Source organism: Amblyomma mixtum, chromosome 8 (assembly GCF_055824585.1).
Source record: "Amblyomma mixtum isolate Tamu chromosome 8, ASM5582458v1, whole genome shotgun sequence".
Lineage (NCBI taxonomy): Eukaryota > Metazoa > Arthropoda > Arachnida > Ixodida > Ixodidae > Amblyomma > Amblyomma mixtum.
Genome location: NC_143019.1, coordinates 13,409,453 through 13,424,159, shown reverse-complemented (window position 1 = coordinate 13,424,159; position 14,707 = coordinate 13,409,453). Strand labels below are relative to the sequence as shown.

General features: G+C 51.8%; 1 pseudogene; it reads left to right on the top strand.

The window, feature by feature from the left end:
* Positions 1-501: 501 nt before the first annotated feature.
* Positions 502-14,707, top strand: part of LOC149331396 (galectin-7-like) — a 73,937-nt pseudogene continuing 59,731 nt past the window's right edge.

The window sequence follows — 14,707 nt, the reverse complement described above, 5'->3', positions numbered from 1 at the left end:
TATTCTGTGTCCCGCGCGGCAATCACGCCGTCCGTGGCGCTCGTGTCGCTCAGAGTGTCGCCTCGAGGCCGGAGCCATTTCTTGATAGTTAAGGTAACTAGAAAGGGAAGACTCAAAGCAAAGCGGATGGAGCGAAACGACTCCCCACAAGCTGTATGGCTTTGGTTTTATTGGGGTTTAACGTCCGAAAGCGGCTCAGGCGTCCCTTATAGTTTTTTTTTCTCTCTCCCGAACGCCTTAGCTAGCAATGTATATGTAGGAGTCATGTTTGTACCTGGTCTGTTTCATTAACTCCAGTTTGTTAAATTGATTTCATTTTTTTTGTAATTTCTCCCATCTGTAATGCCGTAGTGGACCGGAGGGTATAATAAATAAAATAAATAAACAAATGACATGGCTTCATTTCAGTTTGCGGCTCCCCCGTTGCATATTGGAACCTGTAAGAATCGCTTCTCGCGTTACGAACCTTCGGGGCTCTTCTCTCGATGACAGGCGAAGGTAATGGACCAACCTCTGGAGAAGCTCTACCCGGGAACAATCATCGAGCTGGCGGGTCGAGTCCTCAGGAACCACAACTGGTGGGTGGGCATGCAGGTAGTAATAGCAGCTCACGTATATCGCGTTGCTGCTTCTGCGCAGGTTCAGCATCAATCTGATGACAGGCTCGGGAGACGCAGGCAAGAACGTGAACGTGTGATTCAATGAGGGGTGCGTGGCCTTCAACTCTTTTCACACCTTATCCGGCTGGAGGAGCGAGGAACGCGTAATGCGCGTGCCCGTGCAGCAGGACACCGACTTCGAGGTCACGATAGTCGTCAATGAGGACGGATACGAGGCAGCGTTGCCATCTGGTGAAATTCGCCACCAGATTTCAAAACTTTGGTGAAATTTTAGACCTCCTCGTGTCGAAGTAGGCGAACTATTACACCAGACAAAAACTGGTGATATCCGGGGAAAACCGCTCTGCCGAGACAACCAACTACCGGCACTGCTCTTCCGCAGAAGGTGCAGGTGTCGCGAGCCAAAAAGGCGCGTGGGTAGCACCCTGCCGCCGCCTTAGTGCGGCAGCCTCAGTTTGCTGCACTTTCAGCGAACTGCCCATGAGCTCCAGGAATTTGCTGACATGGATGGGGCGCTTTTGTGCGATTCAGTCGGTGTGGCTGGCGAGGTTCCCTCGCCTGCCAGTTCCTTTGTGCTGGTATGGCTTTGGGGTGAAGCTCTTGCCTCGCTCTTGAGACGGAAGTGCGAGGACAGTGGAAAAAAACGAGAGGGCGATGGTGCGGGAGGGAGAGGCTTACTGCAACTGCTCTTTCAAAGGCCACTCACCGGACAACACAATTTGGGAACAGTATCCTCTCCCCAGAACTACCCAGAATATTTCATACTAGAACCCGAACTATCCCAACTCCCTCTGCGGGCTGTTACTTCCCCCCCTGAGCTACGTCACGCGAAAGAGGCCCACATAGAAGTTCCGTGCAGCACGTCTCGAAGCTACGAGCAGCGCACTCGTGTTGAAAATGAGGCCTGGAAGGTACACAATGGTTAACCCCACCTGGACCGAGAAGTCAGAGTGGGGGACGAAGGAGACGACAATGCGATCCGTTCTGGAAACACGTGACACTTCCTTCACTGCCTGGGGGAAAGTCATGGCATGTCGCGACATGCTTCCGAACGCACATTTTTTTCTAGACGTTGACTGTGCCTTACCTCGTGCTGCGCGTGCGTTGTGTCCGAGACGATGTTCTAGTGCCATCGCTGGATTACGGAATGTGGATTACGCTTCTGCCAGGATATGCCTAACAAGTGCTGCGTGCCCATTTGCCGGACTAACTACAAATCGGGTCCCAAAAAACCACGTTTTCAAGTTTCCCCGGCATGAAGAAGAACAGAACGCCTAGATTAGGGCAATACCACGAGAGAACTTAGTAGTATCACCGCACTCCAGGGTAAGATGTTCGAAACTTCTTTTAGAATAGTTACTTTTGCAAAATACGATAAGCATAAGCTCATGCATTGTAAAAAAAAAGTGTATTTAAACTAAGCAGCTGGTTAGCACTGTGGGTAGCGAATGCAGACTTTCAAGAAAACTGTTGCCAAGCTACAACTGCTATTTAAACAAAAATTTAACTCAGAGAGCTGGGAAAGATCCTCAGGTGCGACGTGATGGATGTAAACCGGGTGATTTATGGAGACAGGAACTTCCTCCCATTCTGCCCGGATGGCATCCATTCCGCCGAACCAGCGGGATGGCAGGTTGGGAAGAGGGTAGGCCGTAGGGCACTTGCTTTTTTACAGGCACGCAGGAAACCCCTGCAGACCAAGGAGTAGGCAAAAAATGTGAAAGGAGGGGGGGGGGGGGGCAGGACAAGGGCACGGCGAACGAAAAGAAAGCAACCTCTCAGTGTTGGGTTCATTAACATGCAAGGGGGAAGAAGTCGAATTAAATGGGACGAAATCGAAGAACAACTAAAATCTGAAAACATTGGGGTATATGGGGTTGCGGAAACTCACCTGAGAGACATGGAAGAACCGCCACACATTGCAGGTTACACTTGGATAGGGTGTAACAGAAAAGAGAAAGACCGTAAAGGTGGAGGCCTAGGGGCATTAGTAAATGGGCAAGATTGGGAAAGAGTAAGAGAGAACTGCAGAGAGCATCTATGGCTCCAGGGCATAGTGGGGAGTCTAAGAACAATGATAGGGTTTGTATACCTTAAAACAGGGAGTGAGTTGAGTGAGGAGAACAAAGGGCATTTCGAATGTATGTCTAAAGACATCAGGGACTTAGGCTTGCATCAGGAAATAATCATCTTGGGAGATATGAACGCTCACTTGGAATACTTTGACGGAGCTACAGATACAACGGGGAAGATGTTAGGAGAATTCTGCGATGCCCATGATCTAGTAATGGTTAATACGGAAATAAAATGCGACGGGACATGGGTAAGAAAGAATTCGCACTCAACTATTGACTATTGCCTAATGTCACACAAACTGTATGACAGGTTAGGGGACATGAAAATTGATGAAGAAGGTATGAAAAGCCTGGGAAGCGACCACAGAAGAATCAAAATTACATTTGGTAGCGCAATACCAGCGATAGGAACTCAAGGGAGGGAAAGCAAACATAACCTCACTGATGCACAACTGCAGGAAGTGTCTGGACACATTGAAGACATAGTGTCCAGGCAGCCGGATAGAGAGTGGACATATGATGCCCTCGTGGGGGTTTTTCAAGGGGAGTTAGAGAAGGCCCAAAGAAAAAAGGGAAGAAGAAAAGGAAGACACACGCCAAAAAGCTGGTGGGACAGGGAAGTGAAGGCATGCCATAGCGCGACGACAGGAGGCATCCAGGGAACACAGATTTGCAAAGAAAAGGGGGCCCCCACCAGACGAAGTGGATGCAAAATGGAATGAATACCTTGAGAGCAAAAGGGAGGCAGCGACATTAGTCCATGATGGAGGTAAATAAGAAAGATAGGAATGCTGCAAAGAGGTTTTGGGAGCACATAAAGCTACAAGGGAAGAGAACAGAGGGCATCCAACACACTCTGACCACACAGGATGGAGAAAGGGTAGAGGGAGAGGAAGCACAAGAATTGATCAGACAAACAATTGAAGCAGCATTTGCAGAGCCTGTGGCGGATGGTCTAGGGGAGAGCAGGAACAGCAATGGGGCAGGGGAGGAAGAGCCTAGGGAGAGAACAGCAGGGGACTGGGACAGAATAGAAGGCAAGGTTCCCATCGGAGCAGCGACAGGACCCGACGGCATACCTATGAGATTAATTACCATACTAGGCAAAAAAAGCAAACTGAAATTACGACAGATCATTGAAAAAGTAGTAGAGGGAGCAGACGTTCCAAAAGGCTGGAAAGTGAGCAGGATGAGACTAATATATAAAGGCAAGGGAAACAGGGACAACATTAAATCCTACCGACCAATTACGGTCAGTCACATCAGTTATTTACAGGCTAGCAATGCAGATGGTGAAAATGAGAATGGAAGAATGGGCAGAGCGTGAGGAGATCTTGGGAGAGTTGCAGAACGGTTTCCGAAAGGACAGACGGTTGGAGGACAATCTATTTGTCATAACGCAGTGTATAGAGATAGCTGAGGCAAGTCGGAGGCCTCTATGGATGGCATTTTTAGACATTAAGGGGGCATATGACAATGTGAATCAGGAAAAACTTCGGGACCAATTGAAGGGATATGGCGCTGATAGAAATCTGGTTGAATATCTACAACGTGTATATTCAGACAATGAGGTTGTAGTAACCTGGGAGGGAGAAACTACAAAATCAGCTAAAATTAAGAGAGGGCTAAGGCAGGGCTGCCCACTATCACCTCTACTTTTCATGGTATATGTGATCCAAATGGAAAAGAGGATGGAAGAGTGTAGGGTAGGAGTTGACGTGAGTTATATGCAGGATGGTCAGAAGGTAAACCAAGTGTTGGCGGGACAAATGTATGCGGATGATATTGTTCTACTGGCAGACAAGCGAGATAGGCTGCAGGAACTAGCTAAAATCTGTGGTGAGGAGGGCAACAAGCTAGGACTCCAGTTCAGTAGAGAGAAGTCAGGGATAATGGTCTATAATGATGAGAAGGGAGACCCACTAGAAATACAAGTGTTGTGTCCCCTTATTGCTTTTGTGTGTGTGCGCCCCCGCATCCTCCTCCTAACGACCACTCGCATCCTCCTCCTAACGACCACTTGCCCCTCGTCGCACGCTGTCGCCAGATGCCCCCCCATGGTGCGCCCCCGCATCCTCCTCCTGTTTTGGGAAGCCACTCCCTCCCGTGGACGCTTCTCCGCTCCCTCCTTTCTTCGGGCGGCCAGTTCGGCTCCTGCCTCGGTCGACGCTGGTCGCACCCTCATCGGCTTTAAATAAACGAAGTCTTAAAGTACCGTGTGCGTCTTTCGCTGCATTCAACACAGCGACCGGACACGACAGTGGCGACGAGAAAGTGGATTCGACCCGCGCTACGCAACGCTATTGACAAGCCATGGCTACGCGAGGGTTTCCCAATCAGATACCAGAGTTCAACGGCTCATCGTGGTCATCGTGGGTTGGACGCCTTCAGTTCTACTTTGAAGCTAACAACATCACAGACCCAGCCTTGAAGAGGGCCAACCTGCTGACGCTGTGCGGGGAGCAGACCTACGATACTGTCTGCGCCCTTATTCAGCCAAGCACACCAGCGGCAGTGTCTTACGACGACATCGTAAAAGCGCTGCAAAAGCACTACGACCCAAGGCCATCCGAGGTCTACAGCCGGGCTCGCTTCCAACGACGAGATCAACTGGGAGGAGAAACTGTGAGCGCCTACGTAGCCGCGCTCAAGAAGCTCGCTGCCGACTGCAATTTTGGAACGCTGTCGACAACAGCTACCGGGCAGGAGGGAGACGCAGCTTCTTCTGCTAACACCACCATGCTTCCCTTGGACGTGATGTTACGCGACAGATTTGTGTGCGGACTGAGTGACGAGTCACTGCAGCAGCGCCTGTTCGCTGAGAAGGACCTCACATTCAGCAAAGCTTACGACATCGCCGTTCGAGCGGAGAGCGCCGGTCACCAGCAGAGAGGGATTCGCCGGAACACCGAGCCGGTACACCAGACAAGCAACCAGGTGCGCAAGCCTTCTGTTGTTGTAAAATCGGTCAAAAAGGCACAACGCTGCTGGCGGTGTGACGACCAACACAACCCCCAGGGATGTCGATTCCAGTCAGCCACGTGTAATTTTTGCCACAAGCGAGGGCATATCGAAAGAGCATGCATTACGAAACGGAGACTTGCCAAGATAAAGTCACCTTCCCAGCCTAATCACAGCGTCAACGCCTCAGAGAATACGCCGCTATCTGATCTCCATGGAACAACATCAGCAACACCATCTGTGTTGTACGACCTGAACACCATGAATCTCGGCACGCGACCGAAGATTTTTACAGAAGTAAGCGTACATCACCAGCTGATTAAGTTCGAGGTGGACTCCGGCGCAGCCTGTACTCTGATCAGTGAGGACACGTTCCGAACTTCATGGCCATCTGACGCACCCGCCCTGCAACAAGACGACACGCACCTGCGAACGTGGTCAGGACAGAATCTGCCACTATTGGGCTCTGCCAACGTGCAGGTTAACTACAACGGCCAGACCCATACGCTACCTCTGCTTGTTGTGAAGGGCACAGGATCAAGCCTTCTAGGGAGAAACTGGTTTTCTCCACTAGGCGTGATGATATGCGGCATACACCAGACGCCGAGCCAGAACATGGTTGAGCAACTGCAAGAGAAATACGAAAGAGTATTCTCGGAAGAGATTCCAGGAAACGAAGGGCCCCCGGTCACACTGGAGTTGTTGGACAACGCGCAACCCAAATTTCTGAAGGCCAGGCCGGTGCCGTTTGCTCTCCGAGATTCAGTTGAAAAAGAATTGGACAAACTGGAGCAGCAAGGTGTCATCGAGCCGACGCAGCATTCAGAATGGGCCACACCACTTGTCGTAGTTCGCAAGAAGAACGGAACCATACGCCTCTGCGGAGACTACCGGAGCACCGTCAATCTTGCGACTAAAGCGTCCTCTTACCCGCTACCGACACCTGAAGAAGTATTCAGTGTACTACGTGGCGCAAGAGTCTTCAGCACATTGGACCTCACCCAGGCGTATCAGCAGCTGAAGGTGAGCGAGTCAACTGCTGAATTATTGGCAATTAACACACTGAAAGGCTTGTACAAAGTCAAGCGACTGCCTTTTGGCGTAGCTGCAGCCCCGGCCATATTTCAAAAATTCATGGAGACAGTGCTTCAGGGCATCCCAGGAGTTTGTGTCTACCTTGACGATGTCATCATCAGTGGCACTTCCACTGAAGAGCATGCAGTGCGCCTAGAGCTCGTTCTCGAAAGGCTAGCAAACGCTAATTTGTGCATAAGCAAATCGAAGTGCTGTTTTGCGGTGCCAGAGGTGCAATTTCTGGGACACCGAATTGATGCGGAAGGCATTCACCCTACCGAGGACAAAGTGCGAGCGATCACAGAAGCACGAGCTCCAACAAACAAGCAGGAGCTACAGGCTTTTCTCGGACTCTTGACGTTCTACGACCGGTTCTTGGAACAAAGAGCTACCGTGGCCAACGACTTATACCAACTCCTTCGGAAAGATGTGACATGGACATGGTCGCCACGCCATCAGCAGGTGTTCGATGCCCTGAAAGACCTGATTCGAAGATGTACAGTCCTCCGCCACTACGACGAAAGGAAGCCTCTGCTTTTGGCTTGCGACGCATCACCGTACGGAGTCGGCGCGGTTCTATCGCAAACTGACGAGCAAGGAAGGGAAGCTCCCATCGCCTTCGCCTCACGTACGTTGTCGCAAGCAGAACGCAACTACGCGCAACTTGACAAAGAAGGGCTAGCCATCGTCTACGCGGCGACACATTTTCACCAGTACATTGCCGGCCGGAAGGTGACCTTTATAACCGATCACCGACCGCTATTGGGCATTCTGGGACCACAAAGGCCTATGCCACCAACTTTGTCTCCGCGAATGACACGTTGGTGCATCAAACTCTCAGCGTACGACTACGCTCTGGTCTACCGCAATGGGAGTAAACATCAAAACGCCGATGCGCTAAGCCGTCTGCCACTAGACGCAACTGTTGACGAACCATTTCCACCAGGAGACGTTCTGATGTTCGAAGCACTGCCAGAACCTCCGCTTACAGCAGGCACAGTTGCAGCATCTACGCAGAAGTGCGCAGCTCTCCGGCTAGTTTACACAGCTGTTCAACAAGGCAACGTGCATAAACTCAAAGGGGACAACTTCGACGCTTACCGCAGGCGAGCTACAGAGTTGAGCACCCATCGCGGCTGCATCATATTTGGGTCCCGAGTTGTGATGCCGAGAGAACTACGCGCACAAGCTATGTCTCTCATCCACGCCGGACATCGGGGCATCGTTGCAATGAAAAAGTGTGCCAGAAGCTACATGTGGTGGCCTGGCATTGACAACGACATCGAAACAGTGGTGCGAGAATGCAAGCCTTGCCAGAGCAGCCGGAGCGCCCCGCCGAAAGCTCCTGTCCCAGAATGGGAAAAGCCAGACACACCATGGCACACACTGCACATTGATTTTGCAGGACCAATTGAGGGCTGCACTTTCCTTGTGGTCGTAGATGCCTACACAAAGTGGCTTGAGATAAGGCAAATGGGACAGACGACTTCGGCAGCAGTCATTGACAACCTCCGATCACTATTTGCAACGTTCGGCCTGCCGCGCAAGGTAGTGTCGGACAACGGAACACCGTTTGTGTCTGCGGAGATCCTCAAGTTTTATCGCGACAACGGGATCTCATCAGTTACATCGGCCCCCTACCACCCAGCGACAAACGGACAAGCCGAGCGCTACGTAGCCGAGCTAAAACGCGCCCTTGAAAGAGATCAGACAGGCTCGCTGCAGCGCCGCCTTGCGCGCTTTCTCTTCAAGCAGCACACGACGGTTCAGAGCACAACAGGCGAGACCCCCTCGAAAATGATGTTCGAGCGTGAAATGCGAACCCAGCTCACAGCCATCCTCCCCGAGCCAAAGGCAGAGACGTTCCGGGAAGAAAAAGCAATTCCGCGCTGCGGCACGCTTAATGAGGGGCAGCGCGTCCTCGCCCGACAGTTTCTGAAAAAGCCACGCTGGGAGGAAGCTACAATTGTCAGACGCATAGGCCTGCGCTCTTGGCTCGTCAACATACATGGCACAGTAGCACGCCGACATCTCAACCAGCTGCGTAGATTTACGACGCCGTCTGAGAGCTGTCCGCCAGCGGAGAGAGCACGTGCACCATCTTCCCACATAGCCTGGCACCTCTTCCCGGAAGAAGAGACTTCGCCCAGGACAGACCTAGGAGACACAGCGAACAACAGCCAGCCTACAAGTGTTTCTCCCCCGAGCGCACAAAGCCAGCGCGCCTCCACGCGTGAGCGCCGACCCCCTGCACGATACCAGGCAACTTTCTAAGGGGGAAGGAAGTGTTGTGTCCCCTTATTGCTTTTGTGTGTGTGCGCCCCCGCATCCTCCTCCTAACGACCACTCGCATCCTCCTCCTAACGACCACTCGCATCCTCCTCCTAACGACCACTTGCCCCTCGTCGCACGCTGTCGCCAGATGCCCCCCCATGGTGCGCCCCCGCATCCTCCTCCTGTTTTGGGAAGCCACTCCCTCCCGTGGACGCTTCTCCGCTCCCTCCTTTCTTCGGGCGGAAAGTTCGGCTCCTGCCTCGGTCGACGCTGGTCGCACCCTCATCGGCTTTAAAGGGTCCCTGAAACGGTGTCCATGTAGGCAAAGAGAAGTCGAAATATTGATAGACACTGAACGATCCATCATCCTACCGCAAAAATTTTTGATCTAGCTTGTGTGGAACCAGAGATAATGGTTATTAAAAATGACCACCAGCCTTTTCCCTCTCAACTCGTACACCGGAGCGAACGATAAAAAAATAAAGATTACAGGCCGGGACCATGCTCCGCCCACAAATACGTCATCGACGAGATCGGTTTGTTTACTACCGGTTGACGCGATCTTTCGCTCGCTCGCTCGCTTTCCCGCTGTGTTCACCTGTGTCTCGCAACCGTCGCTGCGGCTTCTCTCGTACTATGGACCCCGAGCTGAAGGAACGACGGGAAGCGGGAGCCAATACGAGCGCGGAGAGTGGCAGCGTCATGATGCCGTACAGCGCGCTGCTCAGGGCGCTCGGGGCCGAGCCACGCCGGACCGGCCTGCCAGCCTTGATGCCGGCCGCCGGCGACTGAAAAACGCGCTAGTATTGTTTGTTCTCGTCCATAGCAAGCCCTTGGATAGATGCATGTCAAAAATGCATAATTTCTGACGATCGTTAACCAATACCGAGTTGCTGGTAAAAGTGATGACTGCGATACAAGCAAATGTCATCCAACAGCCGCTTTGGTGCTGCTGCTACTTGGTGCGGTTCGCCTACCGTCTGCTAGCTTCGTTGCTGAAGGCGTCGTGGAAATGAACATATCTTTTATTATGGGATGAGTTCGCAGTAAAGCGATGTGAATAGTAGGCCTTTTATTATACCGCAGGCAACTTCCGAAGCGCCGTCAGCTGTGGTTTCGATGCGAAACCAGATAGGCCTAGCGGCGACTAGGGCAGCCTGGGGCCAGCGCGCAGTTCGTCGCGCGGCGTTGCCGCAGACGGTGTCGTTGCCGAAAGATCGACTTTTGCACAGACATATTTTCGTTGCTCGAATCTAGGAAGCATCCTCGCTGGTATCATGGCTTTTTTGCATTTTCTTGTGCGAACGTGATGTACGCCGAGCATGCCGGCCGGCCGGCCAGCCTGGATCCTGTCTGCCGGCGACATAAAAACGAGCTAAAGTGTGTTCTTGACACAAATAATAAACCCTGGGATAAGAAATGTGAAAAATGTGCCATTTTTGAAGATCGCTGACCAATACTGAGCTGCTGGTAAAGGTAACGACTGTAATACGAGCAAATTTCTTGCCACAACCGTCTCGCAGCTACCGCTGGCCCGACGTGGGGTCCGGCTCGCCTGGCGCCCGCTCGCTGCGCTGCTGAAGGAGTCGCGGAAAGTGACCATACTATTATTTTATTGTGAGATGATGCTGTTGACTGCAAAGCGATGTGTAGAGTAAGCCTTTTATTATAGCTCAGGCGACTTCCGAAGCGCCGGCCGCTGCAGCTTCGATGCCAAAGAGGCAATAGGCCTAGCGACGACCACGGCAGCCAGGCAGCAGCAGAGCTCGTCGCCCGGAGAGCCCGCGAGCGGTGTCGTTGCCGAAAGCTCGCAACATAAGCAGGCATGCTTTGTCGCTGCTCTAGAAGTATTTCTGATAGCAAGGCGATCTTGCCTTGTGATATTTGTACACCATCCCAAGCAGCGCTCAGGCATTGCTGCACGGCGGCGAAGTGCGACACCGGTTGTGAGCGGAGCTTGGGTAGAGCGGCGCAGCGATGCTCACCGCTCCGAGTCTCCCTGCTTGTAGTGGGGCGGCAGTTCGCAAGCGACGATCGGTGCGGCGCGTCGGCCAAATTTTTAAGGACACGCCGTTCAGAAATCGGGCGCAGAATACTGACGACGACGACAGCTCGCTCACTTCCATCTTTCGGCAGACAGTGCCGAAGGGCAACATCTTGCCGTACCCTGGCTTTGCAACCAACGACACAGCACGGCCGGTCCATTTTTATTGCGCATGCGACGGAGGTCGCGACAGAAATCAGGAGGTCGCGACAGAAATCAGTAGTGCGGTGACTCCAAATTGCACCTCGATTCGGTTCGACGGCGGTGCCGGCGGAGTGACACAAGCGGCACGAGCAGACGAAAACATTGTAAACCGGAAGTGCAGTACTAATTTCTGACACCCAACACACAATAACTGCGTAAACATGCATATAAACGACAACTCTGCTTGCTGAAATGCGAAATGTTTCCGAAAAGAGTAAGAGTGTGAAGTATCTAGAGCTTCTAGTTTGTTAAATGCGTGATTTCACGTTGGCACCGCGAACCAATCATAGCCCAGCACTTGTGACGTAAAGAGTACAAACTGACATAATGAGTACGGATTCGGGCGGAAGTTCACCGCCGCTGGTCGCCGCGAGGCTCGGGAGAGGTAGTTTTTGAAAATGTATTATAAATTATCTACTCGCCTTTGATGTATTGTACGCGGCATGAACGTTCAGTGGCCTACGCTCTACATAATGCAAGTATTTTTTTGCCAACCTCAGACACCCCTTTCAGGGACCCTTTAAATAAACGAAGTCTTAAAGTACCGTGTGCGTCTTTCGCTGCATTCAACACAGCGACCGGACACGACAACAAGACACTATGATAGACCATGTGAGAACTTATAAGTATCTAGGTGTATGGCTAAGTGAAGGGAAAAAATATCTGGAAGAGCATGAGAGGATTCTGAAGGATAAAGGAAAAAGGAATTCAGACATTATGAAGCATAGAGCACTATGGAACTATAATAGGTATGAGGTAGTTAGAGGGGTATGGAAGGGAATCATGGTACCGGGCCTCACATTTGGAAATGCAGTCCTGTGCATGAAATCAGAAGTACAGTCAGGGCTAGAGGTCAGACAAAGAAGTGTAGGAAGGCTAGCCTTGGGAGCCCATGGGAACACTTCGAATGAGGGAGTCCAGGGAGATATGGGTTGGGCGTCGTTCGAGGTTTGGGAGGCCATCAGCAAACTGAAATATGATCAGAGACTCACTGAAATGGAGGAAACAAGGTGGGCAAAAAAGGTGTACAAGTATCTGTACATGAAAAGTATTAACACAAAATGGACTAATAGAACCCGAAAGCTAAGAACGAAGTATTTACGGGTGAGGGATGGGACGCAACAAAATACTAACGTGAAAGCGGAGGTAAAGGAGACGGAAAGAAAGATGTGGAAAGAAAGAATGCAGAAAAATCGGCGCTAGGCATATATAGGACACGAAAACAGGACATCAAAAAAGAGCGATTATTCGATAATTCGCGGGGCAGTTCACTGCTTTTTGAGGCTAGGACAGGGACTCTGAGAACAAAAACGTATAGGTCCAAATTTGAAGAAGTGGATATTTTGTGCTCTGCTTGTAAAACGGAAACGGAGACCATAGAGCACTTGGTTCTGAGGTGCGCAGAACTCCGCCCAGCCCTCCCAGAGGGGGCAGCAACAGCCATAGAGATAGCGCTGGGATTTACTGGGGAGGACGGGCGAGTGGATGGGAAAAGCATGACATTGACGAAGGGGAGGTTGGAGGATTGGTGGCGGAAATCAAGGAGGGGTGAATTTCGAGGGGAAAAGGATAGACAGATTAGACATTGTAAGAGCGAAAGGGAAAGAAAGGGAAAATAAAAATAAATTAACAATGGGGAAAGTATAGGCTAGGTGGCGAAAGCTACCGCCCGGTACAAAGGGTAAAGCCATTATCATCCATCCATCGAAGGGACTGCCACTTTCATTGAGTTGGTGGTGAAATGGTGGAAGATTGTGAACGTGAAGACGCCTTGGAGGGGAAAAGGCTTCGAGACAAGTTGCAAAAACCAGTGTTTAATTCGGGAAATGACATCAAAATTAATTTTCTTCACAATCTCTTGGCCTGGTTGGAGGAGTGGAAAGGCAAAAGTTTGGACAGCGGTACACTAACAAGAGAGACCCATGCTGCTATCGATCACACAACATATGCTTTTGTGGAGTTTACGAAGGAGCGCTTCGAAGAGCTCGAGCTATCCTATGTCCTTCTAGGAAAGATCCAAACCGACAGTCTGGAGGAGCGCTTCGGAAAGTACAGGATGCTAGCTGGATCCCAGTATCATGTGTCGATGAGGCAAGTGTATGAATGTGAAAAGAAGCTACGGCTACAAAGCACTTTGCCAGCCATCAGTAAGGATGAGCGATGGGATGAGCTTCACTTGCGACCAGACTGTCCACGCCCTAGCCTAAATGTAGTGGTGACCGAAGATGCACTGTCGGAACTAAAAGACATCGTCCCGGTGCTGGTCTATGTGACAGGCTATGCAGTGTACGCAACACTTAAAAAGCTCAAGTGCATGGGCGTCCGGAGGGGGGGGGGGGGGGGGCAAGGGGGGGCGGCTGCACCCCCCTGGAAAATCACTCCCTCGAACCGTGAGTGATGGCCGCACGCCAGGGGCCGTGGTGGGCTCAGCCAAAAGGGTAAAAGCAGCTCCGCTTCCACGCTTTGGGTCACATCTGCGAAATGCCGCGTCCGGGCACGCGTCTTTATGCCGTTTTCAAACCACGCCATCGTTAGCTCTGTTGAAGGCCGACCTGTTGCAGACATACAGCGGCACCGGCGAGCATGTGTTTCAAGCCGTCTTGAAATGGGTGCCTGTTTCTTTGATCTCTAGACAGATAGCGACACGGAGGCAGACAGTGCACAGTGCATCTTGTTTTCGCCTTCGTTATGCCGGCCACCGATGAATTCTTCAGGAGGGAAAGACAAATCAGCCGTGTCCACCCCCGCTTTGTCGGGCTGCTCATGGGCAAGCGGGCGATCAGTTGGCGCCGCCGCCGCTCGCTGTGCCTCCGATCCACGGGAGAGCGCAGTGCGGTAGAAGCGCCGCTATCAGAATCTTCGGCAAAGGAGATTAGCATCTTTTGTTCACGGCGACGCAGTCTCCAGAGGCGCCCCCACACCAGCGTCCCTTGCGTCTTCTCCGAAAACCAGCGCCTTTGGTCAACGCAGCCCGATGGCGCCTGCCTGGCTCGCCTGTCACCTCTGGCTGGGCCTCAAATGACAACAGCGCCCGTGTACTGTGCGAGGTCAGTGCCCGGTAAAGAGACCCAGGTGGTCGACATTATCCGGAGCTCTGTACTACTCCGTTCCTCATAACCTGAGTCGTTTTGGGGCTCTGAACCCCATAAAAACACACAAAACAAATTTTCCTACCGGAGTGGCGAGTGTCCCTTCCCCTTGGAAGTCGCACGGAAGTAAGCCCTTGCACGTGTGCGCGCCTCTGTATTTGTGCTTCGGTGTTTTTAGTGGCCGTTTGTCAACGAAGCTGAAAACAACCAAGACAGTGGACGAGAAAACTACGAGCGGCGAGCAGTGTGCGTGCGGTTGCTCGACTGTGCGGATGCGCGAGCAAGATGGAGCGAGGTGTATGAAGCTGCGAGCGTGCATTTATCTTGTAAATAAGTTTTCGTTGTATGTATAGACATCTTTTGTTT